This window comes from Ooceraea biroi, chromosome 3 (assembly GCF_003672135.1).
Source record: "Ooceraea biroi isolate clonal line C1 chromosome 3, Obir_v5.4, whole genome shotgun sequence".
In the NCBI taxonomy this organism is placed as follows: domain Eukaryota; kingdom Metazoa; phylum Arthropoda; class Insecta; order Hymenoptera; family Formicidae; genus Ooceraea; species Ooceraea biroi.
The window spans coordinates 14,137,712-14,157,279 of record NC_039508.1 but is presented as its reverse complement, the minus strand read 5'-3'; positions in this window follow the sequence as shown (position 1 = coordinate 14,157,279).

Genomic DNA, 19,568 nt, shown 5'->3' with positions numbered 1-19,568 from the left:
TGTAGGAAAAAGAACATATGAGTAATGCCGCATCTGCTACTCGCTTCAACGGTTATTATTTGCGGCCACCAAAGGAATTATCAGAGTGCACGTGTCCCACAATGTAAACGCAACACCTTGGAAAGTACAAGCTCCAACTCTCTCGCACTATCTAAATATATTTTGTTATTCATATTCAGTTTAATGTCGTGAAATTCTGGTTTTATTCATGGCTGGTACTTTGCGCAGCTACATGGCGAGCAGTTTCATTAAAACTTACTTTAGCGACGTTGTTTTGCTCCATGTTACTCGCGTAGCACGAAATCGCAAAGAAAATCTTTCTTCATCAAAGCACATGACAAGTGCACGATCAGTGTCAAATACTTGTCACATAGATGCAACAACTAATCGCTGTTAATTCCTTTCGTCAAGAAATCTACGAGGGATTTGAGGAACATGTGCCTTTTGTGAGTTTTCACGTCACACGCGATATATAAACTTACCTCGATGAAACGGGAACAAATATAAAACGATATACAGGAAATCTAAATGTTTACTGAGTTTACTAGTATTAATTTTATTATTATAAAATTTTACACACATATTTTATTGAAAATAGATTATTATTTAAATGTTTTTACCAAATAATGTCTTGACAAAAAGATACATGATATGTAAAAACATATTTTTTAAAATTGTGAATATTCTAAATGGAAAAGCGAATATTGGTGTATTAGTAAATGTATATATGTTAAATGTATATAAAATAATATAAAAGACTATATATAATTTATTAAATGACTACATTGTTAGGTCAGAGAGGTATTTTGCATGCACCAATGCATGAAATAGTACAATTGATAAATGAACATACACACAAAACCGTTTACTATCAATTAATAGATAATATGATAAAAATGATATAAAAGATCTGAATTATATTTAAAAGTTTAATTTGTTCAAATAAATTGCATTTCTCATCTTTTTAATCAATACTTTCCTTTACAGTCTACAATGTAGACTGATTAATTTTAATCTAAAATCATTTCAGTGACCTTCCGAATTAGCAGAAATTAACCCAGCTGCGTTATACTGGTTGTGAAACGCTAGTGAAGCTTAAATGAGGCTGTAAAAGTGAAACTAGCATATATCGCTAATAAGCATCAGAACTTCTCAAGATATGGCACGTCCGCTTTAATACTATGTTTTATCATTGCATCAGGTACATACAGCTCTTCCAGTTGAATCACGTACGACATGTAAACACCTATTGTAATACTGCATTAAACGCTCGCGTGTTTTATCGTTTCTCATTTAAGAACCATTAGAATCGTAATGTACTGCTTATATTAATGACTGGAAAATTGCGATCTCGAATATTTCATATATCCAGCACGATATTATGGATTGGAAATTATAAGAATTGAAATTAAGTTGAATAATTTTCATTGAATATTCAAAATAGCCTGCAATACTTTTGCCATGCAATACAACAAATAGCAATGTTAAAATTTAATTTTCTATATGATGATCACTAGCAACGCTAATTGCTGTCGTGCACACGGCACATAAATGAATAAAAAACTAGATGGTCATGATATACCACTTCACTTTTATTAGGAACATTCAATCACAAGTGCTATGCAATCTCTCGTGCACATTATTGTACGGGCTTAAGTGCCGACCGTTTATATTTACCCTCCATTACAGGCGCCAAATTTCATGAGCTTTTATAAAATCGACACCGCGAACAACCACGAAATTAATTTAAATGAACGAACAAGATTATGCCGATAATAAGAAAAGCTGTAACAGAATACTCATAGTAACAAAAAATAGATAATAATCTGTTTGTTATTTATTGCGAATAACAATTCTTGTTGGAAACTGTTTCCAAGTAAAGTTAAATCTAATTTGCAACATCCACAAAATTGATATTTGAAGGTATCTCTATATTAACTCTGAACGTTAATCAATATGTATTCTGTGTACTGAATAATTGATCAATGTATACTCTTTATCTAATGTACTTTTAACTGATTTAATAAATCAGCCTATTTACGATAATAATGTGTATATTGTTACAGAGATAAGCCAAAAGTTTGAAAACGCTATTGGAACCGCATCGATACGGATCTGTGAAAAATTGGTGTCTACGAAAAATTAATTTCTTCTTATCTGCCCGTATGGAGGAATCGATAAATCTGGTCAGCGCACAGCCCGAGTACGATTTACGACGGTACGGCAGCTTGGCACGGCTTGTATCATCGCGACTTTAAGCGCCGTCATCGATACGGATTTATAGCCAGTTTTTGACGTTCTGTTGATCGATGAACGTTAGTTTCAAAAAATTAATTATTGAAAAGACGAAGCGCGTAATCCGATTATCATGATACATTTATTTACGCTAATGAACGTAAATAATTTTGAGTAAGAGTTGAGAAACATCCTAAATTTGTGTAAAGAATTCTTCTATGAGAAATTCTTACGAAGCACACGATTCTTTTCGGAAATATTTTATGACATGTTTATTATTACATGAAATAAGAAATTGAAAAAAAATATATATATATATTTTTTTTCAATTTCTCTCTCTCTCTCTCTCTCTCTATATATATATATATATATATATATATAGAGTGCAAGGACAACATTTTGAAATGCGTCACTAAATCATTGCGTAGATAATTTTTATTTTTGTGAAAAAATCCGTTGTTACTTATCTCATATTTCTTTTCAATATTGGTTTATAACTTTGTAATAAAGCATTTCTAAGCAAACTCGATATAAGAATTTTTTCTTATTTCCACTAGTAGAATATGCTCCCGCAGTTTGTCGGTTAAAACCCGGGACACCCTGTATATATATATATATATATATATATATATATATATATATATATAGAGAGAGAGAGAGAGAGAGAGAGAGAGAGAGAGAAAGTTTAAATCTGTAATAAAGATCATCGATTTATGTGTCTCTTAGGGTAAACTGTTATTGTTAGATTAAGCAACTTCACACCTGTAAGGATGTACCTGCGGGAGAATTTAATTTTCCTCAACTTTGAATGATAAAAATAAGCTTTCTTTAAGTTGCTTTTAAGGAGCAGCTGACATCCGAGGGAGTGATGTGTAAACTTGTAATAACTTTAACGTACGAAACTAGTACGTATTGATTATTTTGTTAAACCATACGTAGATAGGTCTTACATATACTCTCTTTTACATTTATACTATTTTTTAAATTATTTTGTGCGACTAAAGCACCTTATGTTATTAAACCTTATTAAATTAGTTTATAATTCGTGATCAACTATGTGATCAACAGGATCAACTGCGAATAAAGACAATCGCGAAAACCTACAAGAATGAAATGTTTGTAATCATCAAATACTGCCAAAGAACATGATCGATGCATTTGGTACGCATTCTATGCGCGTACATGATCGATCAAACGCGGCGACATGAAGTGTTAACGCGAGAATTTTCACGTCCACCTTTGATCCTTCAAAGGAGAGTATTTGCGGAATACCGAGGTGTTCCACAAGGCTCAGTACGCAATTGAGAAATGATCAGAATAGGTGGTGGTAGCAAAGGGAAGGGCAAGGCGTTGAGAAGGAAAAACTGCTCCGCCACTGCAGGTCGGTATTGTAAGACTCAATTTCATGCTTGAATAAACGAAGCGGTGCGACGCAAGCACCGGCGATATTCTTCGCACCTAGAGATTGCGCGCGACAGCGCGAGAAGGGGATAATGTGCCGATTCTCGATTTCTGCGGAATGTCAGCCCGATAAATTTTGTCTCGCTGATTTATTAGGGATGCCAAAAGAAGCACCGCATCATGCGCATAACGCGCGACCGGATTTTACAGCAGTCTCTCCGCTACGGATTTAGATAGCAATGCGATCTGCGCTTCACCATTATAATGGATGTTTAGGCATTTTAGCTAAATCTAAAGTACTAATTAATTTCTAATGAGAAGGTTTCTATATTTTCTTACATATTTTCTTTTTACATGCATTCGCCATTTATCTTGTTGCATCTTACTACATATTTGCAATGATCGGATTACATGATACATGGAGATAAGAAGGATCTCAAGGATGTGTGATGTAACGAAGAACAGCAAAAAGATACGTTTTCAATGCTTCAATCTCATTAGCAGCTGTCTATCCTTCGAAACGACCTAGACAGTGAACCGATAAAATTTCGCTTTTTTACGCTGAGAAAGATCCATTAAAGGTAGCAGTTGAAATTTCTGATGCTAGATTGGCAATAATTTTAAATCCATTCACACGAGCACATGTTTCAACGTATGGATTATCTAATCGATTTCAGCTGTTTGATCAATTAGACATCATATCATTATTACATCCGTAACTATACATAAAATGCTAATAAAAACTATATATAAAATGCAAAGAATTATAAATCATTCCTAAACTTTGAGCTTTAAATTGTTATTTACAGCAAGAAGAGCGTCCATCGGCTTCCGCTTTCCTATTTTCTTTCCAGTAGTTTATTTCCTTTGTAACTCGGCGAGTAATAGTCCATTATTAAGAGGAAATAATACCGCGGCCTGGTAAGCCGAGGGACGAGAAAAGTTTCCAGGAGAGATCGTGTAACCATATTCGCAAACGCGCAAAAATTGAAACAGTATATGCATTATAAATAGAGGAATTTCGTAAAAAGGATAATCCCTAGATACCATGTGTCATCAACCAAAAAGTAATTGCACGTTAAAAATATTAATTATATAAAAATATATTTGAGCTGATACATGTGATGATACATTTATTTATCATATTATCTTGTTCTAGGATATTTATAGGAATAGAACTAATTATGTCTTCAAAGAGGAAATAACGTTTAATTTAACGACGATACTACGATTATATTGATTGCTACCCTTGTTTCTTCATGATACTGTACAAATTATTACTCTCACGCAGTCTTTCTCTTGCAAGAGGAAAATGCCGTTCAATGTGATAGAACACCGACAAGGAAACAATTACCGGAGTACTCCGAAATATCCATTTATCACGCAGCCGCCTCGTAGAACTTTATCCACAGCAATCAATCAATGTTCCGTTTAATGGAAAATCTTCGCGTCTAATTCTTAATGTCCTTCGAGGGATCCTTCTTTCTTCCGGATCTCGTTGGGAAAATGAAAACTTGGAAAGTGTCTCACGCGAATCTGCTTAAAAAGCGACGAGAACTGAATGAAAAGAGTTATATAACATTTTATATAAAGAAAAAACTAAATGTTCATCACTGATTGTTTATTGGGTAACATACAATCACCCTATCTGTGTGTTAATTAATTACGTCAATGCGTAAGTTTTCCTATTACTCTTTTATTACGAATGTAATAAAATATTATACATAAAATATTACATATACGCAAAGTTAATCTCACAACAAATTTTACATTTATTAAATGTATAATTTTACAATTATACATTTTGCTGTGTATGCAATAATAAGATTCTGTTATCTACGATGTCTCTTCTCTCTCTCTCTCTCTCTCTCTCTCTCTTAAAAGCTAATATTTAAGTGAAGATCTTGAAATTATTCCATGTTCACTTTTCTTCCTTTTATTTCCTTTTATAATTGTTGTATTACGATTTTACATTTCAAACTAGAACGGAAATGAAAGAGTTTCTCAAAGCAAAGATACGCGAACTCGAAGAAGATGTAGGCGGAAAAGACTGTCAAGTGCAGAAATCTAAAGTTTTCCTGTGTGTGTCTTTCTTATTTTATAGAAATAAGTCAAAAAAGATATTGTAAGTGAAATAAAATTAATAATGAAAATGCAGTAACATGCTCGAAAGCTTTGTATTGATTGACTCTTACAAGAAAAATATATGTATATAAAGTTTAAAATTTAAATTAAATTTTATTGAATTTTATTGAAAGTCGCATTATAAAATTTAAATAGGAAAATTTGAAAGAAATTATTATAACCACTTTATTTTTATATCTATAAAATATTGATATTTGAATAATTCTCAAAAACTATAAATTTTTAAAATCCGATTTAATCCTGATTTAGGAAAAATAATTAGCGAGAAACATTCACAAATACTTATTTCTATTTTTATAGAGTCAAACACAAAAGCCAAAGTACAAATTTTTCGGATATGGTTTCATGTAGAAGATCTTAAAATACCTTTAGTTCGTTCCTTCCCATAACACTTCCCCCAACGCTATCACATTTCAACGCAACACGATATTTTTGGAGTTTACAAGCCAGCGTAACACGTATGTTGATCGCAATATTGGTTTTGTCTACCTAGAAAAATATAAAATTTCTGAATTTTCGAATTTATTTTTAAAACTTAAAAAGCAATAATGTTAATACACAAAAATGTTAATATTTTGTTCAGCCGTGAGCATGTATTATACATATATTTATAGAAAATCTGATTGATAGAATTTTAGCAGTTAATTATACATATTTCTAAAACATATTTGATAATTCTTTATGCATTTTTATGTAAAATTTAATTATCATATTCTGCTTTGATAGAGTTAATTTGTCTGATCGAGCTTTTTTAATTTGATCAATCACTCCGAGATATTCTCTGTCCAACCAGATATATAATATAAATATTTATAAAAGTCTTGTAACAATTTGTAATCCACTTGCTCGATACTCGCGACGGAAAACTTTTATCGAACTTAGGAAGAATAAAACGAACGCACGCAGAGAGTAAGAGAAATGTACAGAACGAAAAAAACAGAGAGAAAGAGAAGAAAGGAGACCACCAGGTTGATGCATAATTTATCGCAATTGAAATAAGAAGATGTTTCGCAGCGCCAAGTGATCGTAGTGAAGATGGTAATTGCATGGTAAAATTTTATTCGTTGCATATATTTCCGCTGTTGAGCTACGCGTTGCTGGCACTCTAAAACATTTTCGTCTACAGGACAGCAGATAAATTATTTAAAACATAAAAGTAATATACACAATGCACGTATTGTTATACTATATTATTATTACAATATAATATAATACTATATTTTATTAATAATTGACTAGCAATACAATTTAATATGTGTAATGTGTGAAAATCAATAAGCTCGAATTTCCATTTGTTGCGAATCAGTTTTTCTTTTAATAAATACTATAGGCAAAATATCTCTTCCGTAACATATAATACGACATTTGCAGAAACATTGTGTATATTTTTCTATAATTTTTGGTTTCAAGTGTAACGCTGTTATCTCATAATCACATTTCAAAACAACATTTAACTGTACGGAACAGGTGTTTTCAACGTGACTCAAGTTTTCAGTCAAAGTTATTATACATAGTTTGAGCGAATGTGTACCAAACCAGAACTCTGAAGGCATTATCCGACTAACAACACTCCAGATGCGATATTGTGATGACAATGTCTTTAAAAAGAGATTTAATCGAAATATCTAAGGTACAATCGTACTTTCCAATATTCTAGAAAGCTGAACTTTATATAATCAATATACTTTTTTAATTAATAAAATTTGGATGAAATATAATATAATGTTTTCATTAATTTCAATAAATAGTGCTCATTTAGACCACAACTAATGGCGAGTTGGCTCCAGCAACCACTTATGAATAGCGTCCTATACGGAAAAAGACTTTGACGGAAACGGTGCCGTGGAGAATTGAATCTCGAGGGAAATTGGAGCTAGTTCCTGGCAAATCGACTAATATGCATTATTCAGCCAATAACTTCGTACCGCATAGCACAAACGCCATACATCGTGTTAAATGTGTCTATATAGGCTGAAGCTGTACACGTAGTTTCGTTCATAAATGTACGTTTTATTTTACAACTTTTTTATATTGACGTAATATAACTAGTAATGTTGCATTTTTGACGCTTTTTAATGAGTTACTGATGAATTCTTTTTTAATATGTAAATGTATGAATGCAAAAATTCTCTTTCATTAATTTTTCAAGTCTTCTCTCTCTCTCTCTCTCTCTCCTCCATATTATAAAAACTTATTATAATTAAAAAACATAATAATAATATAATTGATACGCAAATTTTATTGCAGGATTTCTCTTAAATATTATTGTATATATTTTATATCAGGAAAAATGTAGGAATATTTCAGAAATAATAAAAAATGTTAACACGTCAAACAATCAATCTCAGACAATTCAATCTCTGCAGAGAGTTGTTTCAGTTAGCTTCATTCTGCAATACTGTAATCTAACAATTAATCAAAAGTTCGGCTTGTCGTCGTTTGCGGAACGACGAAGCTATTAACATGGCTGCAACCGCGAGTAGATTCACATTAACGGTAACGCGAGGATAAATTTATTTGGGGAAAGTTAGAATCGGTCAATAATTTTGCATAAGCTATACGTTTCGCCAGCTTTATTATAGTTGATACGCTCGTAATGCAGATGTTCTAAAAGTTACCAACCGGGGTATAACTAGAAAGTTATACTTCAATGAATTTGCAATGACGGCATATGCGAAACTGTCCTAGTCGGTTGCTGCAACTAATCGAGAGAAAATAAATATCCACGGCTATCAGTACACTTTTCCGTTCGTGACACGCACTTACTCCGCACTACTCCGGATGCATCACTTTATATAATTTTCCCGAGAATGATAAGTATTCCATTTATTATAACGCAAATATGTAACGTGCAACGCTAATGGATACATCATACATAAATTTACAATTTAATATGTATTTTAATGTAACAATTTTCAGTTTCAGAGTTTCAGTTAAAGAGAGAACAAGCTAAATTCTTCTATCATCTGCCAAAAATAATTAATTGGAGCTCGTAAATTACATTTTCGCGAACTTGTGTGCACAGGATAAACCAAGATACCAGCATAACGTATTAAATTTACCGTAATAGAAGAAAGTCGTCGTTTCACGATGCTGTTCTGCGCGATCTACTAAATTGGAACAGCAGCCTCAGCTCTCGACGCAAAGGTCTTCGCTTAATAGTTTCAGCTTCTCCATCGTTGCTTCTTACTCATCAATACATCTGCCTTTATCTATCCATCCGGTACGGCGTTTGTTGCCGCTTCGGCTTGAAAGCCTCCTATCAGCCTGGATTACCAGGCTAAGTACTCACGGTGTATTTCGTTCTTTCACATTTGTGGCCCATGTGCTTCACCGCTGAGAGGCTTTACGATCGACTCTTCGTTAAGATCTCTCGTTACATCATGGCTTTAAACGGTAACCATAAAAAATGGCCGTACGCATGCAGGGAACATCCCGATAAACCGTAGACTGAGTAAAGCCAACAGGGAGACGTGAGCTGAGAACACAATTTGCGTGAGAATCTAAGATAATCAATTGTCGTGTAGTTGGTTAAAGAAACTCGTACGCGAATTATATCAGATTTTTTATAGAGATATTAAATCTTTGATAAACTGCTGTTAATTCGATTTCTGAAGCTTGCGGATAAACGCTTGCATATCATTTTATGGTCTTTGATTTTAATAAAAGAAAAGAAAAATTATATCTCATTGTAGATAACTAAAATAATATTGAACAAAATCTTGGAAGCATTAAATTTATTAGTTATGTATTAATTTGATTTATAAATTAACTTAACTTGGTTCTAGTAGAATCTATCTCCTTTTCTCTCGTATGAGTTTAGGAAGCTTTGTTTTAAGGAATTTGCTGATTATTTGATCGTGAATTAGTAGTTATGTGAAAATGGGTCATGCGGTGAGAGATGCGAATTCTCGTAATTATGCATTGTGCATACTGTCGTTAATTAGTTGCGGGTATACGCTTCTCCGCATTGACATTTCATTATCCAGGATAGTTTCCAGGAATGAAACAGATTTATTTATTGCACCCCTCGAGGGCTAATGCAGTAAATAATTCGCGCATATAATCCTAATATAATACTATGTATGCATTAGAATACAGATGGTACAATCGGCGCGATTCATGAATATCATGAAGAAAATATCACAAAGCTTTGATATTTTAACGGTATTACCACATGATAGAAACTATGTATTACATATACATACATACATACATACATACATACATATATATATATATATATATATATATATATATATACGACATTAAACATATTTAAATAAGCAGTTAAGTGAAAAATCAATATAAATTTAATTTTTACATTTAATTACATGTTTCTAAATTTTTATATTTCTAATTTTGTATTAGTATCATATATTTGATCAAAAACATAATTTAGCAGATCATAATTCTTCAAATTTGCATAAAGGAAACTGATTTATTACTAATTTGATATAACGAAAATCTTTACTGTAGTAAACATATTTACGCGCCAGTTTATTATGTTATTAAAGCGGTATGGAATCGTCTGTAACACGAGTAAATGCGTCAAAGCCATGCATCCACGTGAATCTAATTAAAATTTTTTGCGTCCGCCAACTAGAGCATAATTAATTGTGCGGTGGCTGTTGATGTTTCAATCAGACGCTTGGCAACGTTGAATAACACACTTATCATGACATAAACCAAGGATAAAGCATATAAATGGATTCGCAAGCAAATAAATATTAGCTTACATAAAGCCATAAATATGCCTGTGTTAATTACTACGAAGCTGAAATGTGCTATTGACTGCAGTATATCGCACTGAACTTTTTAATTCACTTTTTCTTGTAGATAAAATAACTCTTTTTGTGCTGTTATGTTTGCGCTCAATACAGCAAATTTGTAAAATATAACTCACTGTTTGCATTTTCTCCTAATAAAAACATACGTGAACATTACGTGAAAAAGCAGGAAACCGTTTTCATTGAAGAAGGGAAACCAAAAGCTAATGTATTTAACAAATACGGGTAATGCCATACAGGAAAACTTTTATTTCATGCTTTAATAAATATTTGTAGGAATATTGTCCTACAATCTTTCGCGTGTAACAACTTTAATTATAGCTGCGGCGAAGTTTTCTCGCTGCAAAGAGGATAATAATCGCTCACTGATCGAGCGACGATTAGTACGACGTCAAGTGCACTGCCACGAGTCGTAATCGTTAATTCATCAAATAGGTTGACGGAGCGGATAGTCGGGAAAGTTTATACTTTGGCCAACATCAATGGCATCAACCGCTTCGCTCCAAGACTCATTACCAGGCGTAATTAATCCGCAAGTATTAAACAGTTTGCATTTGTACATCCACCGCCGGGAGGTGTAAAGTACAAAGCAAGGAGTTTCACGGGAAGCGTTATTATATACCCGGTGCTCCCTCGCAAGCTGCAGTTCTCGCTGCGCGAGGATCGCGCGGAAAATTCGTGCTGGTGTAGGGGTGTATTTATCCCATAATGGAGTATCAACTTATCAACGTCCGAGTCATAACGGGCGAAATTGCTATTACGTCGGAAGACTGAAGAAATTCGATTCATTGTGCCGGGAAAACTGGTCGGGAAGCGCGGCCGCGCGTGATCCGCGCTGCGCGACGACAGCAATCTCGTTTCGTGTCCACGTACCCGTAATCGGATTTCTCTCGTTCGCCGGAACAGCCGCGGTCGAAGTTAACGCGCGCATCTCTGCGGTGCGGTGCGGCGCGTACTTACCGGCCAGCATCCGAAACCCTCGAACGACGGCTGATCCGGGAGAATGATGGATCTCCTAAATAGAGGAAACTTGAAACGCGCGCACTACTCCGCTCGCTGGCCGTTCGCCAGGAACCACGCCGGTTGACATTTATGCGTTATTAATGCATCGGAAACATTTCATCCCGATTGCCACGACAATGGATCTAATCGTATATCGGGAAATAACATGCACACGTCGCGCATTTCGGTGCGCTAGACCGAGTGTCCGACATGCACACCACCAGGTATCCCAGGGGATAGACACGCTTTGTGTCAGCGCTTTTTTCCGCATGTCCGTCTCTTCGCACTCGAACGCCATTCGCAGCCTCGTCATGTGGTCTGGCAGAGACCCAAAATGTTTTTATTAACTGTCCATATAAATAGAGCACAGACACGTTTGATTGGACGGGGATGACACCGCAAAAGTCTCCATGTCCGTGATTTTCAATATTCCATTTGAATGGACGGAGGAGCGTAAGGCTCTTTCGAATCTGCTCGGCGAGATTCACATTACATGCCGTGGAAAGCTCCGGAAATCAAAACGGAATTTTCAAAGATATATTCCTGATGTGTACATGCTTTAAACCGCCGATCATCTTATATATTATTACTGTTTGCGAAAATGCACACGCTCTCGTGCAATTGATCGAATTTAGATCTTCCTAACTCGAGGGAAATTCTTGATCCTTGGCACACGACTGGGCAGCTCGCTCGCATATTCCGACCGATTTATGCGGGATTTGCATAGCTGAGATTGCATTTTACTTTTAAATCCTACGCCACGGAACTGGCCGGCTCGTCGTCATTTCCTAAGTTATGGCATCCAGCGATATTCAATTTTTCCGAATGGCGCCTTCATCGTGGTCGCCAGCCGCTCGTATTCATCGCCTTTTATCCCACAAGCGCTCGCGAGCCCCGCAATAATGATCCTTTGAAGGTAAACTCGGCCTTTCTGAATATCGATAGTGACACTCGATGAAGCGTCGAGGAAATTCAAATTGCGATATTCATTGACGCTCCGCGAAAGATAATTGAACGGTGACGCATGAATTTGCAATGTCGGGGAGATGATTGTAAACGTAACGTATTCGCAAGCGGAATATTTTCCAGAGAATTTTAATATATATTATGTGGACAGCGTTTCAAAGGCACGGTGCACGTTTCGCTGCAGCTTATAAATAATAACATTCCGATCGTGTTTTGTGTCCCTTCTCTCCTTCGTTCTTCCTTTCGTTTGACACATACCGCCTCGGATTCTCAATAATGTTTAAATATAAAATGTAACAAATTTTTATTTTCACGTATCATTAATAACGTTTTGCTTGACGCGGAGGCTTGACGAATGATTTATTTGGTGAAAATTACCGTGAAATCTATTATGAAATCTGGCGGCTGGAGGAGCACTTTGTAATTTCCGAGTCCTGCAGATATGTAACCAGCTGCTGTAGCTGGCCCGAATCGGGAAACTAGAGAACGGACGTCCGTTCAAAGCGCGCAAAGCATCTTGTGATTAACGCCTTGCAGATATTGCACAATAACGCCACGACATCTGTTGCGCTCTCGGTATTAAGTTAGATTTCGTAGATCCGTAATATCGCACTTGCAAATAACGTCGACGGGCGACACACGCCTGGGACCTAAGTGCAAATCCGAGTTTCGTATTCACTGCGAAACGTATTCGCACTATACTCTTACGGATAAGCCAGTACCAAGTGGGTATTGCACGAAGAATGGGAAGCAAAATATGTTCACGTACCTCGTATTCTTGAGAATGTGGAAGACAGAATGGAAATGTCCCGTTATACCATGAATACCATTAACGGCAACCATAACTGAAAGCATAGCAATTAACAACAAAGTCGTACATACATTTGAGAGATGCTTTTAATTCATGCTGCAGACTTACAAGGATGGAAATTTACTTCAGCAATTCCGTCTTGATATTTTCGTTCTTTAAACAATCAGCATCCAAGAGGCTTCAATTGCATCCCTAGTACATTTTCTCGGATGTCTCGCTGTTTTAATGAAACGATTAAATTACTAATTACTCAGAACGTCAAGAAGCCTGAATCAAGTTATACATTTTGCCATTTCTTTCTGTTGATGACCAATGAAAATTGTTTTTATAAATTGTTCTTTCGTAGTCGCCGTACTCTACTCTAAGAGATAGAAGAGCACTATTACGAAGCTGATAAATGAAGACGAATGATATGTGGCGTATAAAAAGCAGCACGTCTCGATCATGCATCGTTGCGCACGGGGAGTGCCTGAAAAATAGGAAAACTCATTTCGCCAGTGGATAAATCGCAGGGATGTGAAAAAATTCCGGATGCGAAATGTGATTAACGGATGAGCGGTCGCACGGTTCGCACGTTTGTGTTTGCTTGCGCGTACTTATCCGCGATTCCGATGGTGGTAAATAGCGAAATGCAACGCGATTTAAGTGTATACAACGTTTGTGCATGCGAGTTGCTACGCATTTTTCGCAGTAAAAGCCCGAGAAATATTGCGCGCCGCCGAGAATTTGTATAGACGCAAATGGGTCGCGTCGTATCCAGATCGTCGCACGCAATAATTCGTTTTGAGCAGTTTTGCCAGGAACATGGGCATCAGTTTGTTGAAATGTTTTATAATTACGAGAATGTTTATGCGGAAATGCATTTTACTGCGAAGGAATTTCTCACAGCGTGAATTATACATTAATATGAATTGTGATGCAATATTCGCGGCATGATATGGGCGATTGCTTTTTCCGACAACAAGGAATTATTGGTAAAGACCGCATTGAGCTTTTCCCGAGCTCTCTTCATGCCTATGTGTATTATATACTTTGCGTAATTTACAAAACGTAATTGTAATCAAATGGTGAATAATGGTAATATGTGCAAATTTAAAGAATACATTATAAGTGTGGTTTCTCTTCTTTTTTTCTGTGATGCATGTGTGAGAAAACGTTTGTAAAAGACAGTAACTTACGATAGCGTATCGCCAATTCTGCGGTAATCGAACAAGGATTCATTCCGGTGGTGGGAACAGTAACAGGAAGCGCTCAAGAAGGAAATTGAGAAATAGAGTCTTAACTGAATCCAACTATCTGTTACCTATCTCAATGCACTGCTAAGAAAAAAGTTGTCTGTTCCAACCGTGAAGTGAAGGTAGAACGGTAAGAGAAAAGAGCGAAGATACGAATTGGTTAGAAACTCCAATTCGATTCCGCCTCCGTTCCATCTTTTCACACGCCAACTTTTACATCAAATGAAAGCGCTATGTGACGATATGATGACGTCTACGTCTCTGTCATGTACTAAATTTATTTCTGAAAAAAAGGAATAATGAAGTAAGCTAGAATCAATATAATACACATGTATAACATATAACATGTAATAATATATAATATTATAAATGTGAACACAATGATTCCAATTCGTTATGACTTTACGAACTTTTTTGCAAGCATTTATATATATAAAATTATACTATAAATATATAATAATATAATCTAATATATAAAAATATGTAACAAAAATATATAAAATATGTGTGTATAAATATATATAATCAGCACTAGTACACTAATTAGAATTTAATCCAAAAACTATAATGTAACAAATTGAATCTGGTTCGTATAAATTATGTTATTAAGTACTTCAGACTTTCCTACGTTGTATTGAAATTCATTTAATTAAAGTTTATTTTCAATTTAAATCGCGCCTTTTGTGAGCACCCTCTTTCACTTGCTTCTTGGACTTCCTGTTATGCTCACCTATTCTATTTCTTACAAATGGCGTCTCATGATACGTATTTTCCTGTAACCAATCGCGCCACGAAACCACTAAATCCCCACCCTTGGACTTGTCCTCAGTGTCCTCATCCCTGCTTACCCATGATACCCACTTTTCACCATTACTGTCTGGATCACCGACACGAACGGATCTGAGGAACTCTGAGGAGCTGCGCTTATTACAATTTTTATCGTATCATTTGTTTATTTGCTATAAATTCGGTCTTGTCTTTTAAATATTACCACAGTAAGTATTAATCTTAAGATCTCTCAAAAAAGATTAACATTTTTCTCAATATTATCGTAAATATTGCAATGAATCACACGTTGCGTGACCACGTGGTCGCGTTCTTTTTTCACTCTAAAATAAATTTATAGAACAATTATAAGAAATTAGGAGATATTTTATAATTATACATAATAATTATAATAATCCTAACATTTTATAATTTTTTATTAATATTATAGCAGGGATACAGAACTAGATTTTTTGGCAGGTAAAATTTGAAGTTATACCGCGGGCCGCAGTAGCTAAATTTTTTCTCTTTAATATTTTACATTAATAAATAAAATATTTATTCTATTATATATTTTTTTAAGAGAAATATATATTTTAAGAGAGAAAATTAATTTTAATTGTTATTCGGCAATAATAATTCAGTTTATTTTTTATTTTTTCTGCGGGTCAAGCTTAGACGTCGCGGGCAGGATGCGGCCCGCGGACCGTCAGTTGCGTATCTCTATATCATAGGATCGACGATTTTCTGCACATGGAGAATGAGGCGCTTACCGCGAAATTCTTCCGCTTTAAAGTTGAACTTTCTTTTTCAATAGGCAATACTTTTTCAGATGCAACGTACTAACAATGCAATATATTATATTATACAATATTACATCGGAAATTATTGGATCTTTTCGCACTTTACTGTCGCTTTTTGCACTTTGCTGTCGCGAGAAATGTATTTATTCACAGCTCGATATACTATTGAATCACGCAGTGGTGCACAATCAAATTCCGGTTATTTACGCAGCAGGCAAAGTACATAGTACACGCACGCAGGCATGAAAAGAGCGGAAAAAGCCCAATGCGGCCTTTACCAATAATTCCTTGTTGACGCAAAAAGCAATCGCCCATATCATGCCGCGAATATTAAATCCGCGCCTTTAACCCCATGTACAGATAATTCTCTTATGGTGCATGTTATAAATTCCGAAGCAGGAACGAGACAAAGAGCATATTTATTTTTAAAAAGCCATGTACGATCTATAAATCTGTGAACATTTTATTTACACATTATTTACAGATATATAGATTCACAAGGATTATTAACACATTCACCGCCGTATGCACAAATTAACTGATTTTTCGTTCATGCCAACTAGATTATTATTAAAGTCAAAAATATGATCATATAATCTTTTGTTATTTAAATGTAGTGACTTTTTTAATTAAAAAAACGTAAGTGAACATTTTAAGTTATTTATGAATGCAGGAAAAACAAACTTTATCCATCATGCTTTTCTCTTAAACAATCGTTAGTTTCTAAATAATCGCTTGTTATAATATTATTATTTATATTATATATACATATATAATATATAATTATATAGTGTTATCTATAAGTGTCTAAATACATCGCTTATCGGTTAACGGTGGATGTGACATTCTAGATAAAGTATAAAGGAACGTAGGCTATGATTCATAACATAAGTATGCGTTTAGAAACTTTGAAAAGTATTCTGTTAAGTGTTTGGAGAAGTTCGTATATTAAAACCATTTTCCTTCTAGATCTTTCTCATTGGATCTTTCAAATGGCAAGATACTGTTGATTCATCAACTCCAAGTTGTGTTGCAATCTCTTTTAATTTTTGAAACGGATCTTCATTGAGCAATGCTTTCAAATTCGTTGTGTGTGGCCTTACGAACTTTCACAAGCACCTACAGACGTGCATTTGATTTTTGTTATTCAATTCGATTTGTCTTTCAACTTGGCAAAAGACAAAATTAAGTTCTGATGTAGAAAATGGTCTACGGAGAATCGTTGGATCGTTTAGGATGAACAGTTACGACGGGAGTCCAATCATCGTTCACGGTCCCGAAGCGTACGGCTCAAAGACGTTTAATTTCGCAGCCTCTCGTTATACCCGTGATTTCCCGGGTGATGTAGACAAAAAAAATTGCACGAAAAGTCGGGACCAGTTTAATGGGTATAAGAAAACTTAAGCGAAAACGTATAATTCCACGTCGTAAATTTGGGTTCGATGAGTAACGTCACAACACAACTGCAATAAAACAAAGATAAATGATTATTTTTCAAGAAAAAAATTTCTAAGAATATTAATTTTAACATACAAGAATTAAAATACGTCTAAATTCTATAAATTATTTAATTATTTCATGAATTAGCACATTATTTAATAATTATTAGCTTGTTTGAAGAATTTGCATATTATTTGATAAATAATAAGCTAGTAATTATTAAATTGATTATATATTATTTGATTAATTATTAAAACTTGTTAAATATTATTTAAAATATATACATATATACATTTTCGCATATATTAATAAATATATACATAATAAATATATATGTTAATAATAAATTTATATAAATTGCATGAATTGTTTTACTTGTTTAAGTATTGGGTCGTCCGGAAAGTTCGTGCCGATTTTTAATACATGGCGTTGGAACATGTCTGAATATATCAATGTTATTGAAAACATACGATTTATATACATAAGCTTAAAGGTGACATTTCAACGCATCTTTAGGAAAAAAGTTGTTTGAGATAAATTGATTCGTGTCAGTTTTGTACTCTTTTGAAGATGGAAGAAAACAAAGAACATTTTAGACACTTGATGCTTTTCTATTACCGGAAAGGCAAAAATGCCTCACAAGCAACAAATTCGATATGTTCTGTTTACGGAGAAGGCGCTTTAGCTGAAAGAACCGTACGTAAGTGGTTCGCTAAGTTTAGAGCTGGTGATTTTAACCTTAAAGACCAAGAACGCTCGGGCAGACCTCTACTACTGATGATGACCAAATCAAGACACTGATCGAGAATAACTCGCGCTACACGACACGTGAATTAGCAGAGATACTGAAAATATCGAAAACCACTGTCCACGATCATGTAGTGAAGCTTGGTTACGTAAGTCGCTATGATGTATGGGTTCCGCATAATTTGGCCGAAAAAATTTAATGGATCGCATTTCCATCTGCGACTCGCTGTACAAGCGCAACGCAAACGTACCATTTTTGAAGCAATTAGTGACGGGTGACGAAAAATGGATCATTTACAACAATGTAGAACGAAAAAGATCCTGGGGTAAGCGAAATGAACCAGCATTAACCACTCCGAAAGTCGGCCTTCATCCAAAAAAAGTCATGCTCTGTGTCTGGTGGGATTGGAAAGGAATCCTATATTATGAGCTCCTACCACACAACCAAACGATAAATGCAGATAAGTACTGCTCGCAACTGGACGAATTAAAGACAGCGATTCAGGAAAAACGTCCAGAATTAGCTAATAGGAAGGGCGTCGTGTTCCATCAGGACAATGCCAGACCTCATGTTTCTTTGACTATCCGACAAAAATTGTTGGAGTTTGGCTGGGATGTGCTACCTCACCCACCGTATTCACCAGACATTGCACCTTCAGACTTTCACTTATTTAGGTCTTTGCAAAATTCTCTTAGCGGCAAGAACTTCAACTCTTTGATCGACATAAAAAACCACCTGGAGGAGTTTTTCGCCGAGAAACCTAAGAAGTTCTGGGAGAATGGAATCTTCCAGTTGCGTGAAAGATGGACAAAGGTTGTGAAACAAAACGGTGCATACATAAGTCAATAAATATTTATCGACATAAAAAAATGTTGCCTTTGAATTTTCCTTCAAAATCGGCACGAACTTTCCGGACGACCCAATACAAACGCTAAGAAAAATGTAGAACAGGATATGAAGAACAAAAACGTTGAATAAGGTTGAAAACAATTGTGTGTAATTATAATATAATAAAAATATAGTATATAGTAATATTGTAATAATAATTATATAGTAAATATAGTAAAAATAATTATTATATCATTGTATTGCATGTTGTTATTAAGTAAAATATACCTATAAGTTTGACAATTTGAGACGCTTATATAATGGCGACTCGGTAAGTAAAAACAATTGAAATTATTGATTATATGGGCATTATTCTTTAAGTGATGAATAAGTTACCAA